This window comes from Sarcophilus harrisii, chromosome 4 (assembly GCF_902635505.1).
Source record: "Sarcophilus harrisii chromosome 4, mSarHar1.11, whole genome shotgun sequence".
NCBI lineage: Eukaryota > Metazoa > Chordata > Mammalia > Dasyuromorphia > Dasyuridae > Sarcophilus > Sarcophilus harrisii.
Genome location: NC_045429.1, coordinates 423139152 through 423157168, shown reverse-complemented (window position 1 = coordinate 423157168; position 18017 = coordinate 423139152).

Genomic DNA, 18017 nt, shown 5'->3' with positions numbered 1-18017 from the left:
TTTTTTAAAAAAGGTTTTATTCCTACATATTTTGTGAAGGTTTTGACCCTCAGCTCTGATTTCGTTTGTTAATATGTCTCTCTCTACAGCAAATCTCCCTCTACTGATTCACATTGTTTTTATTTTTTAAAGCTTTTTATTTTCAAAACATATGTATGGATAATTTTCAACATTTACCCCCTTGCAAAACCTTGTGTTGCAAATTTTTTCTCCCTTCTCCCCACCCTCTCCCCTAGATGGCAAATAATCCAACATATATTAAACATGTGCAATTCTTTTACGCATATTTCCACAATTATGCTGCACAAGAAAAATGAGATCAAAAAGGAGAAAAATGAGAAAGAAAAAAAAAAATCGATGTTGTGATCCACACTCAGTCCTCTCTGGGTGCAGATGGCTCCCTCCATCACAAATCCATTGGAATTGGACTGAATCACCTTGCTGGAAAGAGTCTCGAATTGATCTTTGTATAATCTCACCAGTGTACATTATCCTTCTCTTTATAATCTGAGTTTCCTGAGAGATTTTGTCACTTGCCCAAGGTTACATAGCCAGCAAGTGTCAGAGATAAAGCTTGAATCCAGATTTTCTTGGCTGAAGACCATCTTTATACACTTATCGTGCTGCTGCTGTTGTTTAATTGTGACCCCATTTGGGGTTTTCTTGGCAAAGATACTGGAATGGTTGGCCATTTCCTTCAGCTCATTTTACTGATGAGGAAACTGAGGCAAACAAGGTGAAGTGGTTGCCCAGAGTCACACAACTAATGTCTGAAGTTAGATTTGAACTCTGGAAGATGAGTGATCCTGACTCCTTACCTGGCATGCACCAGGGCACCCCCTGGCTGCCCCACCACTAACCCCCACTGTCTTTCTTACTACAGATTTGGCCACAACAATTTTAAGATGGGAAAATTATAAATTACCTCAGTTTAACTCAGTAAACATTGTGTTGTCTGTGTCCAGACACTGTGCTAAATGACAAGGACCTTATAAAGTCATTCTGATTAAACACGACAGAACTAGTCCTTGATCTTTATTTAGGTCCTTCCTTGGGTCTGGCCAGTCTGGTTCTAGTCTAGCCTCCTTCTGTTGGGGCTAGATGTCCAAATAGCTCCTCCTCTCCTGCTGCTGGGTTCTGTTTGTCTGGCTGCTGGTGACTCAGACCTTCTGGAATTTGTTTCCCTAACCCTTGTATCCCCATGTGGGCCTAAGACCTCTGGCAGGCACTCCTCTTCTACATCCCCCCTTCCTCAGGCAAGTCCATTTGTCCTAAGGTTTTTACCGTAAAAGAACTTATGCTCACCCTGAACTCCTGCCTTAGAAATAGCAAAGGCATGTCCTTGCCGATTATAGTCATAGTAATCATCGTAAGACTTTGGAGAGCAAAATTGCAATATGACTCGGGTTTTATAACATATCCAGTAAGACTTCAGGCTGCATTTGACCTTGAGTGATGGAAACATTACTTCCAAAGGAAGATTACGTCACTTTTTACAACTCTGTGAATTAGGACATCTTTCCTAACATTGAGATGAAAACTCATTCTTATGACTGCTGCCCTTGGTCCCAGTTCTCCCCTTTGGCAGTAAGTAAAGTAAACCTAATCCTTACATGAGACAGCTCTTTGAATACTTAAAAGCAGATATTATATTTCCCATTGTCCCCCTCCCCTCTCCTCCCCTCTCTCCTCTCCAGACAGCTTCTTCAGTTATCAAATCTTTCATGTATGGAATGGTTTTGCATCCTTTCCCTACCCTATTTGCCCTTGTTTGAGAACATTGTCAACGTCTTCCAGAAATATACCCAGAATGGTCCATGTGTTCCTTCCAAGGTAGAAATAATTATCACTTCCTTTAAAAGTCCTACTTTGATGCCTTGTGGTAGTTTGGAGGTGACAGTAAATTTTTGAAGGCTGTGTCCCTCAGAGGAACCAAAGCCCTGGACATTTCTGCCAGCCTATAAAGTTTGCCAGACTGGTCCTTGTCAGTGAATCAGCAAGCATTTATTAAGCATTATGGCCACCATAGGCCAGGTGGATAGCTATTTGGTGAATGGATAGAGCACTGGTCTCTATCTTTATCTTCAGGAGTTCAAATCCAGTCTCAGACCCTTATTAGTTATGTGGCTTTGATTGAGCATGTCACTTACATGTTTGCCTTTGCTTCCTCATCTATAAAATGAGTCGAAGAAGGAAATAGTAAACTATTTTGCCAAGAAAACCCCCAAATAGGTCATGAAGTTAGACATAACTAAAAATGATTCTACAACAAAAAATGGGCCAGGCACTGAGCAAATTATTGTTCCTGCCAAAGATCTCACATTCTAATAAGCAAGACAATATGTAAATCTTTAGAAAAATACAAGACATATGGAAGATATTCTCAAGGAAAGCATAAAAAAGCTGGGGGTGGAGGTGTGGCAGGGGTAGGACACTAAGGAAAGAGTTTGGGCTTTTATATAAAGTGGGATTTGAGCGAGATCTTGAAGGAGCCAGAAAAGCTAAAAGAATGTTGCAATATGGTGCACTGGAGTTGAAAGATGAAGACTACAAAGATGAGGATGGGCCAATTTAGTAAAGGGCTTCGAATGACAAAGGATCTTATATCCAGCCCTGAAGATAATAAGGAGCTATTGCAATTTCTTGATTGTAAATATTCAATATTGGACATGGGAGGGGTGGAATGATATATTCAGTTTGGTACTTTAGGAAAATCTCTGATATCTGATTGAAATAGGGAAAAATACAAGGCAAAGAGATCAATTAGAGGGTCTATTGCTATGACAATATAGGCCAGGTGAAAGGAGGCGGGGGCTATAATCAGGTGATAGCTGTATAATATATGAAGGAAGAAATGGCAATTTGATAACATTGGATATATGGGGTAAGTAAGAAAGAGGATAACACCAAAGAAACAAGTCTTGGTGACTGGTTTCTTTGGTCCCAGCAACTTAAAAAGATAGTCCATGCAGTTTGGGGGGAGGAGGGGTTGCAGCTGATAAAGTATCCATACACACCTAGAGAACATACCCTTAAAAATCATTGTGTCATTAAAATAGAATGTCAGCTATCCAGACTAACATCATAGTGTTATTAATACCTCTAGCCCTTTTCCAGATGAACTGCTTATGTGTGTGTATATTAGTGTCAAAGGTGGGATTTTAATAAGTGTATGTGAATGGTGGTTCATTTCTGGCTCATTTGGAAAATGTGTGAATAATCAGGTCTTGGGAGGAAAGATACCAAGTTATGTTTTAGATATGTTGAGTTCAAGATGTCTATGGGACATCCAATTTAGATGTCCAATGGTTAGTTGGCAATGTGAGAGAGAATAGGGATACATAAAATACAAGTGTGAATCAGTTGAATAGAGAAGGTAATTCAACCTATGGAAGCTGATAAAATCAACTAGTAAGGAGAGGTAGAAAAAGAAAAAAAGAATCCAGGACTGTGCCTTAGGGGACAGCTGGAGTTTGTGGTGGGTGTGATCTGGATGAAGATGCTGTCAGATAGGCAGGAAGAAATCTAGGAGAGAGCAGTGTGAGTGACATTGTCAAAGATTGCAGAGAGGTCAAGAAGGATGAGAACTGAGAAAAGCCATTAGAGCAAGAGATTAAGAGTGATTACTTTGAAGAGGCCAGGTGAATGATGGGATTGGAAGCTAGATTGCAGAGGGTTGGGAAGCAAGGGAGAGGAGAAGAAATGGAGGCACTTGGTATAGGCAGTTTATTCACAAACAATCAGAGCTGGAATTCACAAAAACAAAACTTTAGATTCAGAAGGAGAGTCTTAAAGGCTACCTAACCCAAAATATTGCAGAGAAGAATCTCTGTTATGACATATGTGAACTGATCTCTGTTCAAAGACCTTCAATGAGAGGAACTCACTATTTCTCTATTATTCATTCATTCATTTGTTTATTTATTTATTTTTGAACTCACTATTTCTCAAAGCAACATATCTACTTCTGAACAGTTTTCATTGTCAGGACATTTTTCTTGACATAAATCCTAAATCTGTATGTAATTCTCACGCGTTGTTTCTAGTGCTACTATTTGAACACAAACCGAATTTGTCTAATCCCTCCTCTATCTGGAAGCTCTTTAAATATGTAAGAGCTACCAGGTCTCCTCTAAGTTTTATCTTCTCCATGCTACGAACTCCTGACTCCATCTCTCCTGGGCCTATCATAATGCTCTAAACACAACAGATCCTTAGTAAACATTTTGTTGTATCTATAAATTATTGTATGTAAAACACTTTGTAATAACTTTGTAAAACATGTAAATTTGATTTGCTAATATTCTTATTGTTATTGTCACTAGTTTGACATTTCAAAAACTAAGGAAGGCAGTTGAGCTGAAAAGTGTCATTTTATTTGGCTAAAGTAGAAGCCTAGTTGTGCTTAATACATAATCAAATAGCAGAAAATTCACTTCCAAAAGAAGAAATATTATTGAGATCGAAGACTCCTAAGAACTAAAGAAGATGCCAGTAGTTGTCCAAGCCACACACATGGAGAATCTAATAGAGATTCAATCAGAAAGACTAAATAATCATCATGTAATATGGGGGATTCAGTTTAGATTAGATGACAAACTTATCAGATCCATTGCGTATGGATGAAGTCCTCCATTGGTTGTAAACAGTATATTAGGGAGTGATAGCCTGAGGCTGTGTGGTTCCTTCTGACATCCAGATCTGCCCAGGGCTTGTCCTGGTGGCAAAGGGCTTGTGTCTGGGACTTTACTAATCATGAACAGTTTGATGATTCTATTTAGTTTTAAATGATCATGTATTACCCAAATACCTCTCTGTGTGATTGTGTTGTGTGTGTATGTGTGTTGGGGAGAGGAAGTACTTTTGTATCAGATATGAAAGAAATGGGACTAGCATCCAACTGGGGCCAAATCTGTCTCTCTAGAAGTCACTTGGGGCAGGTACTGAGGCTGGTGAAAAAGTAAATTCCCTCACACTGGAGGAAGGGGAGACAGCTTTAAAGTGCAGCTCCCCTGAAAAATCTATTATCAAGGAAGAAAAAGTGAGAAATTAATAGTCCTTAAATTAAATTAAACAGTGGAAATAAATGAAGTTCCCCAAAGGTCTCAGTAAGAAAATTTAGTTAAAATATAGAAAACAAGATAAACTGACAGAAAAGATACTAAAACAGGAAAATAGCCACAAAGATGGTTAAATGAGTGCAGATGTCTCTAATTAAATATTGTAAGCCAAAAGACATTGAACTAACACCTGATGAAGCAGAGAATTCCCAACACAGACCCAAACTAGAATGTTCCCATCTGGTTCAAGAGAGAAATAAAAATATTGAAAGCAGAAGTTGAAAGGGGGTAAATGGCAGAATTTATGTCCTGCACAGCAGGAAAGAATGACTTGATTCTTGGTGGGAAGTCTTTCCAAAGAAGCAAAAGAGTGAACAATTGGTTGGGAATTCAAATATACTGAAGTGCAAACCAGTATGGAAGAAGAGAAGCAAAATGCAATAATGTTAAAAGAACAAAATTCATTGCTGAATTTTAATGATCATAGGCCTCGCAAAAGAATATAAGTCAAAAAACTGGGAACACTATAATGCAAGAAATAGGTCCAGAATTTCTGAGTACAAAGTACCAATAAAAAGAATCCAGAGATTGCCACTAGGGAACACACACTCACACACACACACACACACCTATGTTGCAAATTCCTAAAACTGTGGTTAAATATAACAATTTCACTGACCAACAACAAATCTTCCTAGTGACTAGGATAAATATAAAGGAAAGGAAAATCAACACAAAGCTATATTCCACCCACTGGAAACCACAGAAGGGAGTGGAATAGTATTTTCTGAAAAGCAAAGGATTTCAAGATGCATACTTCAAATCTGAGTCTAGTCATTAGTGGAAAAAATGGACATGAAATAAAAGAGACATTTAAAGCATTCTTACCAAGCAAAACAAAGTAAAACAAATCATCATCATAAAAAAAACCCCAGATGTTTGTAATTTGCAAACACCTCAGACATTAGAAACACAAGAAAGGTCAATAAATACAGTTGCCAAGAAAAATACAAATAGACAAATAAATCACCCCATCCCTAGAAATTATTAAAAGGAAAAAAAATTAAGGAAAACTGGAGCAGATAAAAATAAAGAAAATGACAAAGGGAATAATGAAATTTCTTTCTAGGAAAAACACGATAATAAAAATGAAAACAAAACTTAAAGAAATTGGAGAAATGATAGTGAAAGATTAAGCCCAAAACACTTTGGATTAAACTTAACACTCCCTTCCAGGTGAATCAATATTTTTGTTTGTTGTGTGAAATACACACATAATGAAAGAGTTGCAGAAAAGGGAGATAAAAGATAGAAGGGAATGTATGATGCCTCTTAATCAAATTAATGGTAAGCAGTGAAGATAAAGTAACTCCTATAATCTCTCAAAAAGATGATCTATGGGAAAATGAATGAGGTGGCAATGGGAAAAATTGAAACAGGACAAGAAGAAATCTTGATTCCATGGTTGGAAGAAATCCCACTGAAGACCAAAGAGGAAGTCATATTCTGTAATGAAAGATGAGGGCATTACAATCCATAGGACTTTGAGGCTCACATATACCACTATTTCTCAGAAAGTGTGTTGCCTCCATGGACAGCATCCTACCTTAGGAGAAGGAAAATCAGAGCTCCTCGTGCTAACTAACATCCAGAATAATGAGAGGACATGAACCCAAAGGGGAGATTACATGCCAAATAAGAATAAAAATGATCACGAGGAGAGAAAAGAGTAGAAATGGACCACAAGATCTAGGTCCTGAAAATGTCTACCAAGGGAAAATAATGATATTCTCTATGTCCTATAGGAATTGTTATTTCTAAGAGCAAGGCAAAAAAAAAAAAAAAAAAAAAAAAAGGAGAGAGGGCAAGATTTATAAGGTAATAACATAGAACTAATTTAGGAAATGGAGTTAAAAATCAATACTTTAGAACTGTAATTCCACAAAGAACAGAGACATTAAAAAAGAAATACATATAATCAATCAATCAAGAAATGTTTAATAAGTTCTTACCCAGTGCCAGCCACTGTACTAAGCACTAGGAATACAAAAAGAGCTAAAGGCAATTCTTGCCCTCAAATAGGGAGACAACATGCAAGCACATCCACACCCCCACACATAAACATATATATATATATATACATATATAAATATATATATGAAATAATTAAGAGAAGAAAAGTCCTAGAACTAAGAGAGAATAGGGGAGTTTTCCTGTAGAAAATGGGATTGGAGTGGGACTTACTTTTAAAAAGTCAGGGAAGTCAGAAGTTGAAATGGAGGAGGGAAAGGAATCCAGTCAAGGAGACAGTCAGAAAAATGCCTGGAATTAAGAGAGAATAGGGGAATTTTCCTATAGAAAGTGGGATTGAAGTGGGACTTGAAGTTTGTGGGGGGGGGGAGTATTTAGAGGAAAAATAATGACTTCCATTTTGGAAATATTGAGTTTAAGCTGTCTTCTGGATCTTTGGTTTGTGATATCTGAAAGGTAATTCGAGTGGCAAGATTGGAGACCAGCAGAAAGATTGACATAGGAAAGGTAGAATTTAAAATCATCAGCATATGGAAGTTGATGAGCTCTCCAAGTGAAGTCTCATAAAGGAGAAGATAAGCAGACTCAGGACAGAACACTTAGGGACACTTATGGTTAGAGAGAGGAAGATCCAACAAAAGAGATAGAGAAGGAACAATTAGAAAGGAAGAAAATCAGTAAAGAGTATAAAATATCATGGAGGAAAGAATGCTCCATAGTATTAAAGGCTGCAGAGAGACCAAGGAGAAGGGCCGAAAAAGATAATTGGATTTTAGTCTTTAAGAGGTCTGTAGTAACTTTGGAGAGAGCCATTTCAGCACAATAAGATGAGAAATTGAATTGTAGGGAATTAAGAATAAAGAGAAAGTAAAAGAATTGATTAAAAGAATGAAGTTTTAAAAATCCTTTCTAGAAGAAGGTACATAAAATTAAAAATAAAATTCCTAACAAATAAAAGAAACTGAAGGTGAAGGAAGAATGACCTCAATTAACTACTTAATTGAGAAAAAAAGTGTGAATAATTATTTAACTAGATAAAAATAAAAAGGAATAAATACATAAACTCCCAGTCTGAGGAAAAGGGTGACAAATAGGAGGGAGAGATGGGGTTTGCAAGTGAGGAAAAGAGAGTCTTTGGTATTCAGCAAAAATAACTGAAGAGACAAAGTACTATGTTTGAGAAGGAAAACGAACAAAATTTAATTTAGGAAAAAAACAATATTAGAGATAAATGGAGAAAATTTAAACCTGTCCTTAAATGTGAACATATTAAACAATTCAATAAAGGAAGAAAGTAAGAGACTGAATAAGACAACAAAACCCTGTTTTTGATCGCTTACTAGAAAATATTTAAAAAACAAAGACACACACAGAATAAAAATGAGAAACTGAAGCAAAATTTACTGTGTCAAATAAATCTCTTAAATTGGGGGATTTAAGGATGGGAAAGAGAAAATAAATAATTATTAATTGAAAAAAATATTTTAAAAAAGACTGGATTTGGAGTCAGAGAACCTGATTTTGAATCCCTGCTCTCCCACTTAACTTTCTACATGATTTTACGTAAGTCACAATCTTTCTGGGATTTTCTTCCCTCATCTCTCAAATAAGGGGCTAAAACTAGATGAAACTATGACCTCCTTTCCAGCTTTTGGTCAATACACTCCATCAATAGTGATGAATTCAGCACTGACATCACGGGCTGGTTCCTGTTCAAGATGAATGTCTAAAAACCAATTGGGCTGGTGACAATCGGCTCATTTTGGTTCAGTTACAAAGGTGCTGGCTTATAGATCTGCCCATTCACATAAGTGTGCAAATAAATTCTCTTTCCATACGATGCTCCTCTTGGGATCAAAGCTAAAATCCTGTCCAGGCAGTAAAATAGTGGCTTCCAGAAGAGGGCAGCAAAGATGCATCCAAATCCACTTCTCCAGCCGAGGTCCAGGTCTGTCCCTGGTGATTTCCCCAGAAAAAAGCACTATGTTGTGTGTGTGTGTGTGTGTGTGTGTGTGTGTGTTTGTATGTGAGACTGGTACACAGTAAGCACCTAATAAATACTTGTTGGCTGATGGACTGACTCTCCCTATTAAGTCTGAGACCTGCTGGAGGAGCACTTAACACAGCACTAGTTATCCTCCTCATGATCCCTGGCCTGTTTGAAAATGTGCTTCTAGGCTTTTATTCCTTTCTCTGAGAACCTCAGCACAAAGCTTAATTATCACTTAGACTAATTTTTTTTCACAGTGCTATTTTTCTTTTTTATTTTAAAAAGTAGAAAAAAGAAAAACAGAAAAGGAAAATAAAACAAAAACAATATTTTCATGTGCTCGGCAGAACATCAGGGAAGATGAAAAATATGTAACAATAAGTTACCAGTTCAAGAAAGAATACATAACAGTTGAAGAAATTATATTCATGAATGTCCATCTTTTCTTTGCTTCCTTGTAAATTGATCTTTTGTTCTTTGCTGCACACTTTTTTTTTTACTTTATTCTTTTTCCCTCCTTTCATCACTTCCCCCCAAACAGGCTATAGTTCAGTATTTGTATTTATAAATACATATATAGATGTATAAATACACATATATATATATATTCACATCCACAGACCTACACATATATACATATATCTATATACACATATACATAGAACCACATGTATACCTATCTACATATACTTAGAAACATATACCCATAAGTAAACACACATCTAAAACAATATTTGTATAGCTGATATATATTGTAGATTTCTCTTGATTTAATCTTTAAGTTTGATTTTGTATAATATCAATGATTACTAGTCATAGTTTTTTTTATTTCTAATAAATTCTACTCCTAATCCTCCCTGAAGTATTTATATATATTTCTTCTTTCCTCTCTCTGCTAACTCTTCTGCTTTAATTCTGTTCCTTAACTTGCCTTGCTATTACTTAACCTCCTCCCATCATGGATCCATCCCTTGTCTTCTTCCCTCACCTTTTGCTTCCCCACCCACTATCCCTCCCCCTTTATTTCTTTACAGATTTTGGAGGGTGCGATGCCCTTCATGGTATATATAGTGTTGCCTTTTTCACCCATTCCCTGAGACAATTGAGGGTTGGATAATTAACTGCCTTTTGCCTCAAGGCTGGGGGTTCTTAACCATTTTTGTATCATGGACCCCTTTGACTATCTAGTGAAGTCTATGCTTCTCCTCTCATAATTATGTTTTAAAATAATTGGAGGAAATGCTCAATTTCAGCCAGAGGTTATTGAAAATAAAAATGTAGTTTTTTCTTGCCCAAATTTATGGACCCTGGAAATCTACCCATGGACTTCTTGGAGGTCTATGACCTCCAGGGCAAGAACTTAAGATGAGAACACAGAAGGAACAATTCCTCCTTTCCTCCAGTTCCCTCTGGAGCCTCAAGGTATCCATTCCAGAGATCTCTCTGTCTTTTCCTTCCCAGATTGCTTATTTTCCCTTTTGTAAGCTGGGATGGGAAAGTGTTCAGTTTCAAGTCCCCCTTTCCTCCTCTTAAAAAACAAAAAACAAAAAAAACCCTACCAATTCCTTTCTGGAATTTGCTTTTCTTTAAAAAAAAATAACAAAAAACAACCCAAAGAAAAAAAACCCACTCTGTTTTTCTTGAGTCAGAGTTCCCTTCCCACTTCAGCTAAAGCCTCTTCCTGTTCTGTAAATTGCATCATGTGCCTGGCACCCTGCAGACAGCCCGACACCCCCGCACAGGAGCTCAGGAGGGTACAGGCCTTCTGAGGGGAACAGGAGCAGCCAGGCTTCCTAGGTTCCTGTCATAGTTGCCTCGTGGACTTGCCGGAACCAGCAAGGCTGCTGGCCTCTGAGACCCGCCTGCTGTGAAATCACAGGTCATCTGCTGATGCTCTTTTAATATCTTCAGGTCTTATGTGTTGTGACTGCCAGGGGAAATAATCTGATTTCTCTGGGCCTCGTCGTCTCTCTGTAAAATGAAGGGGGAAAAAACAGACTAGATGATCTTTACAATCCCTCCCTTGCTTTAAATCCTGTGTAATCTTTGGCCCTCAAGCCTGTATCCAGCCTGAACTCTACATACCCCAAGACCGTTTTTATTTCTCTTGAACCAGAATTGAACTTGACTCATTCATTTTGAATTCTTTCTTGAGTCCAAACCTTTCCCATTGTAAACACCTCCTATTGCCTTGGAAAAAAAAGAAATTTTAAGGCTAATTCCCAGTGAAAACTTGAACTATCGTTGATTTAAACAAGGACCAATGGACACCAAGTTTTAGCACGGCTGAATGCAAACTGGAATTGATTTGAAACGTGAACTGGAACGCCTTTGTACTTGTTATTAATCCTGGTGTTTCAACTTTGTTTTTTCTCTATTTCCTTTGGGTCTCTGTAAAATAGACTGAATTGGCTATGGCTGCAGATTCCTGGCTGAGTTTTCATTGCTGTCCTTTCTTATCCAAGTAAGCTGCTTTAGCATCAATCCTTTCTCCCCCTGGTGCCCTGTATTTGCCCCCTTAATGGATCCAGTTTGCACGCAATTGTGCCTTGGCTGAGCCTGCGGTTAGATAGAACTGCTCATTGCTTAACAGGAAAGAGCTAAACCGAAAGCAAAGGGGAGGAAGCACAAACCCCATACCACCACAAAGCTGCTGAGTACCCAGTGTGACCCAAACTGCACCCTCTTATGAAGAGCACTGTGGAGGGTGAAGAAGCCACAGGGTTAAGAAGTCACCAGAACAACCTACTCTCCCCTCACCATCAACCTTCCCAGACCATGTATACTATCCCAGTACCAGGTACTAAACCAAGATGGCAGCCCTAGGGAGAAACTCCATCACAAAGGAACTAAGAAGTAAAGGAGTCTCCCTTGGGGGGTGGTGAAATATCTTGGCAGCCATAAGGCAAATGTAGAAGAGAGAATATCAAAATAATTCCAAACTCCAGCTAGTTAGAGCAAGGAGAATCAAAAATGGACCACAGAAGAGAATTATGTTGGATGTTAATGGCAATAATTACTATGGATGCTGTATGGAGATTCCACCATGAGCTGAGTAAAAAAGATAAATCCAAGCTTAAAGCATCACTCAGAGCTCACTTTATGCATAAACAGAATAAGCAGCCACCTGCAAGGTATGATTTCCATGTCTTCATAATACTTCCCCCTTCCTGCTCTGCTGATCCCTAGAATTCCTTTAAAGCAGTGTGGAGTGTGGAGGAAGACCTTCACACATATTTAGAGCCTAAACTTAAAGAACAGGAATGAGTAAGTCACTCACCATTGTGCTGAGTATTTGGTCTCTCCTTATTGTAGCTATCTGGATTGATGGACGTGAAAGTCTCTATGTAGGAGTTGGGAGTAGAAATAGAAAAGGGGATAAATAAAGCTCCATTTAAGAGAATTTAATAAACTTTCCTTGACTTGACTAATTTTCCTCGATTAAAAGGAAAGAGAGAAGAAAGAATCAAAGAAAATATCACAAGAAATAAAGTCAATAGATGGTAGTGCCATTGATAAATATGGCAACGGATAGGGAAGGCTGTGGTGGAGGGAAAAACATGAATAAGATTTTGAATCTTAAAAAACGTAGATCATAGAATCATAGACTGGGAGCTAGAAGAGATTTTAGGGGCCTTCAAGTCCGACTCTCATTTTTTGGAACTGAGGACAAAAAGTTAAGTAATTTGTCCAAGATCATACAACTGACAAAGTATGAGGTAGAATTTGAACCTACCAGGCCTTTCTGACTCCAAACCCAGATCCCTATCTGGTATGTCTTGATGCTTGATGTCTGCTAGCCAGATGACTCTCAGAAGAGATGGCAGGGCTGGAAATGTGTATTTAGGAGTCATCCACAGAGAGGTGGTAATTAAAGCCATGGGAACAAATGATATTACTACAGGAAAGAGCTTAGGTACAAGATCCTTTGAAAATATCCACCTTTGGAGGTTTGGAAGATGATGAAGAATCAGCAAGGAGTCAGAGAAGGAATGCCTGGGGAGGTAGCAGAAAAACCAGATGAGCATGTTGTCTTTGAAACCAAGGAGAAAAATATCTAGTAAGATGCAGTGTTCTACATTGCCAAAAGCTGAGAAGTCAAGGAGTATGGGATTTGCAAAAAAAGGTCACTGGATTTTGTGAAAAGGGTCCTTTGGTGACTTTAGATAGAACATTTTAGAGAAAGGAACCCACTTATAAGAAGTTGCAGAGAGAATGAGTAGGGATGAAGTAAAGACATGGGAAGGGGTAGGTAACATTTTTTGTTAAAGCTTTTTATTTTTAAAACATATGCATGGATAATTTTTCAACATTGACCCCTGCAAAACCTTGTGTTCCAAATTTTCCCTTCCTTCCTCCCACCCCTTCCTCTAGATGGCAAGTAATCCAACATATGTTAAACATGTTAAAACATATGTTAAATCTAATAAATGCATACATATTTATACAATTAGGAAGATAACTTTTTAACAGAGATTTCACAATGAAAGGGAGGAAAGGAATTGGAAAATGTTAATTGAATGGGACTAGAAAAGTCCAGGGAAACGTTTTTTGGATGGAGGACACAAACATATTTGTAAGCATTTAGGAAGAAACTGAAGATGCAGGAGAGATGAAGCATGAGAACTGGAGTCAGGAGAGAACACCATTGGAAGGAGTGGGTGGAAGGATTAGCCTTTATAAATAGAAGTGTAATTTAAAGGGAGGAGATAAAAGATGATGCATCTGAGAAAGTTTGGGATAGTGAAGGATGATCAGGAAGCTCATGTTAGATGAGAGAAATTATATTTCATAGATAAAAGTTAAAAAAAACACCTTATTGGTCTTCTAGTCCTTGTCCCTCATTTTACAGATGAGAAAATTGAGGCTCAAAGAAGTGAAGGGACTCACCCCACAGTTAGCCAGAGTTTGGACCCAAAGCTAGAACTCTGGCCACTACACTGAATTTATATGCTACACATTTCAAGTCACTGATGTGTCACTGGCAGGATGTCCTTAATCTTCTCAGTGACATTGAAGGTTAGGTCCGCTGCTCTAAGGGCAGAGGGTTAAGAGCAGGGTTAAGAGCAAGAGAAGAAAAAGTTTAGAACCATCACATTGTTGAATGGGAGACCGGTCAATAAAGGTAGAATAATATTGAGCAACAATCCTGAGGGCTCAGCTGAAGTAGTGTGATGTTCATATATGGTATCAAGTTGGAGTGGTGAAATTCATCTGGTTTTGTGAATTTTCTTCCAGGAATTCTTGACAATAGTGGAGCAAGACTGGAAAAATAATGATGGGGGTTATTTAGGAATAAGGATTCTCAGGCCAGGAAAGGTAGAAGGTCTAGGGTAAGGTGGAGGATTCTAGTAAAATAGCTAATAAAACACTGAGGAGATAACTTATGGGGCTAAGACTGGGTATTGAAACAAAGAAGCCCAGACTGGGGAAGATAAACTGTAAGAAGAAGGATTGATCAAGGATTAGAAAGTCATGATAAGGATATAAAGGAGGTTTATCATGAGTGAATGAGTGTGAGAGGCAGGAGCATAGGAGTATGTGGTCTGAGAATAGAACTTCAATTTAACAATAATCCAACTCAAGAGTTAGCTAGTGGTGCCATAATGGATAATGTGCTGGCCCTGGAGCCAAGGAAGACTCATCTTCCTGAGTTTAAACCCGGCCTCAAACACTTACTAGCTGTGTGATCTTGGACAAGTCACTCCATCCTGTTTGCCTCAGTTTCCTCATCTGTAAAATAAAATTGAAGAAATAAAAGGCAGACCATTCCAGTATCTCTACCAAGAAAACCCCAAATAGGGTTGCAAAGAGTTGGATATGATTGAAATGACTCAACAACAAGAGCTTAAGTGTAACTTAAGTGGAGTCAAGAAAAAGGTCCTTGAAATTCAGGAGGTTGAAGAATTGTGGGATGGGGTGGTGAGAAAGTCTGTCAACATAAATGTTGAAGTCCCCAAGTATTATAGCAGGGTCTAGGTGAAGAGGAAGGAAGCCATTCAGAAACTCAAAGAAAAAGCTAGGAAAATGAACATGAGAGCAGTGAATAATAATAGTACGACTTCTACAAATAGCTAGCATTTATTTGGCACCTACTATGTCCCTGGCACTTTTCAGACATTATCTTATTGGATTCTCACAGCAGCCCTGGGAGGCAGAGGTATTCTTATTTCCACTTTACACTTAAGGAAAATGAGGAAAATAAAGGTCACAAGCCAGTAAGAAGACCGAATTTGAACACTGGAATTCCCTACTCTAGACCCAGCATTTTGTCCACTGCGTCACTTAACTGTTAATATTTATAGAGTGGTGTGATGTAAAATCTAACATAATCTTATTTGATTCCTTCAACAGTTTTTGCTCAGTGGATATTATTATCACCATTTTACAGATGAGATTATTGAATGAAATCTGGTGACTTCCTCGGGGTGTCACTATCAATAAATTTCTGAGGTGATATGAAGTCAACTATCTTGATGGAGAATGAGTGGTACAACTGCATTTCCCAGACCTCAAAAATAAAAAAAAGTCTGACACAGAGTAGTGGAAAAACTGCCAGGAATCATAAATGGGGTGTAAGGATTTTTTTTCCCTTTCCTGTTGAACTGTGAGTCTTGGGGAATGGAAGAGGGCATGAGATGAGGCTTAAAAGATAAACTGGAGTCAGATTATAAATATCTTCCAGGAACAGAAACTGGAAAGGCAATGGGAAGTCACTGATGACTTTTGAGCAGAGGAATGATGTGATCAGCACAATGCATTAAGAAATTCCAACAGACTCTTTGAGCCAGAATGGACCTGAAAGGAAAAATGTGAAATAGTGGCCCAAACACTAGACTTGGAGTTAGATAGATCTGGCCTAAAATTTACCTCAGACACTCAATACAGTGTAATCCCGAGCAAATCATTTGACATTTTGAATTCTCAGTTTCCTGATTTTTTTTTTTTAAAAGGGACTATTGATTTCTAAAGATCCTTCTCATTCCTTAGCTATTTACTATATGATTCTAAGCTACCTAGTCCAACTCACACGTGTAAAAGAATCCCCTGTATTCTCTTACTCAATTGCTTAAAGACCCCTCACGCCAAGGAACTTACTACCTTCCAAAGCAGTCCATTCCACTTTGGGAGGACTCCAAAATTGTTAGGAAGTTTTTACAGAATTGAAGCCTGTTCCACTTGATGACCCTTCCAAAATTTGAACACTTGCTGTCATTTCCCCCACCCCCAAGTCTTTTCCAGATTAAAACATCACCAGTTTTTGTGTTTTAAACTGATCTTCGTGCCATGTTTTCCAGACTATTAATTATCCTGGTCATCCTCTTCTAGATGTGTTCCAGCTTGTCAACATACTTCCTAAAACTTGACACCCAGAACTGAAAGTAGTACTCTGCTGTGGTCTGACTAGGGCAGAGTATAACATAACTATTACCTTCCCCATTTTGGTCACTATGACTCCTTAATGCTGCTGATTGCCATATTACACTATTGATTCCCTTGAGCTTGTAGCCCACTAAAATCCTCATATGTAAAGAGACTCTGTTTTTACCCGAGATGCTCCATCTTAAACTTTTGAATTTTTTTGTTGTTTTTTGTTTGTTTGTTTGTTTTGAGACTGGATCTCCCATCCCACCCAACCTGGAAATACTGGCCACTTGAAAGCTTGATCCTATTACTAACTGACATTGAAGCTTTGTTCTGCTCAATTTCCAATCTGGACCCCTCACTCCTCTTCAGGAAGCCTAGTGGGGACCATTCCCATGTTGGAATTCATCTGGATACTCAATTGGCTTTATCAGTATTACTGCTCAAAATTCCCCAACTCAAGGAGGACAGCAGCCTCATCCTCTTGGTTAACAAAGGTTACAAGCATGAGCCATGATAATCAGCTTGAAGTTTTGTGTTGGGTTTTCTTTACCAATGTAGGATTTAATATTTATATTTTTAGAAATTTCTTCTTCTTATGTTCATCCCAGTGCCTCCCATATAGCTACCAATGTTATTTTCCCACAACGTAGATCTGCTATTGTCATCTCCCCTTTCCAATAAATTCCAGTGGCTCACTATTACCTCTAGAATCAAATACAAATACCTCTTAGGCATTTTAATCTCTCCCCAACTTGGCCACATCCTAGCTTACCAGTCTTCTCACACATTTACTCCTTTCCACACAATTTATGCCCTAGTCATACCTGGTCATATGGCTTTCTTGAATTTCCTTCCATACCACCCTATCTCCATGCTTAGTACTGCCTGCCTCATCCCCACCCCAACCTGGGACGCTTTTCCTTTTCATGTCCACTTCTTGGAATCTCCAGATTCCTTCAAGATTCACTTCAAGCATCAACTCCCACATGAGACCATTCCTGACTCCCCTAGAGCTTTTTCCCCCAAAGGAACCTTGTATAATATCTGCTTTATGTGCATTCTGATATACCTGAATATTTGCATATTGTCTTCCCTCTTAGAATGTAAACTCAAAGACTTGTAGTAAGTACTTAATAAGTGCCTATTGATTGATTAGTTACTCTCTATCAATTTTTATTGTATTTGAACTCCCCCCATTTGCTTATTTTCTAAATTGTGTTTTATAAGAAGGCTTTTTAGCCAATTTTCCTACCTTGATATCTAAAAAATTGCTTTTAAGAAGTTTAATATTGTCTTTTCAAAAACATCACCATCTTGATATAAAAGTCCCAATTATTATTTCTGCTTTAGAAACCATTTCCTCTTTGTAGATATAAAATAAGTGACCCCTGATATTTCTCATCTTTGAAGAATGAAATTGTCATTAAGGCAGATCATCTTTATTAAATATTATAATTGGGGGAGAAGGGACAAAGATAGAGAGACAGATGGACAGATATAGAGAGAAAGAGAGAGAAAAATCCAGACAGACAATAAATAGAAAGATAGAAACAGACTTAGAGACTGAA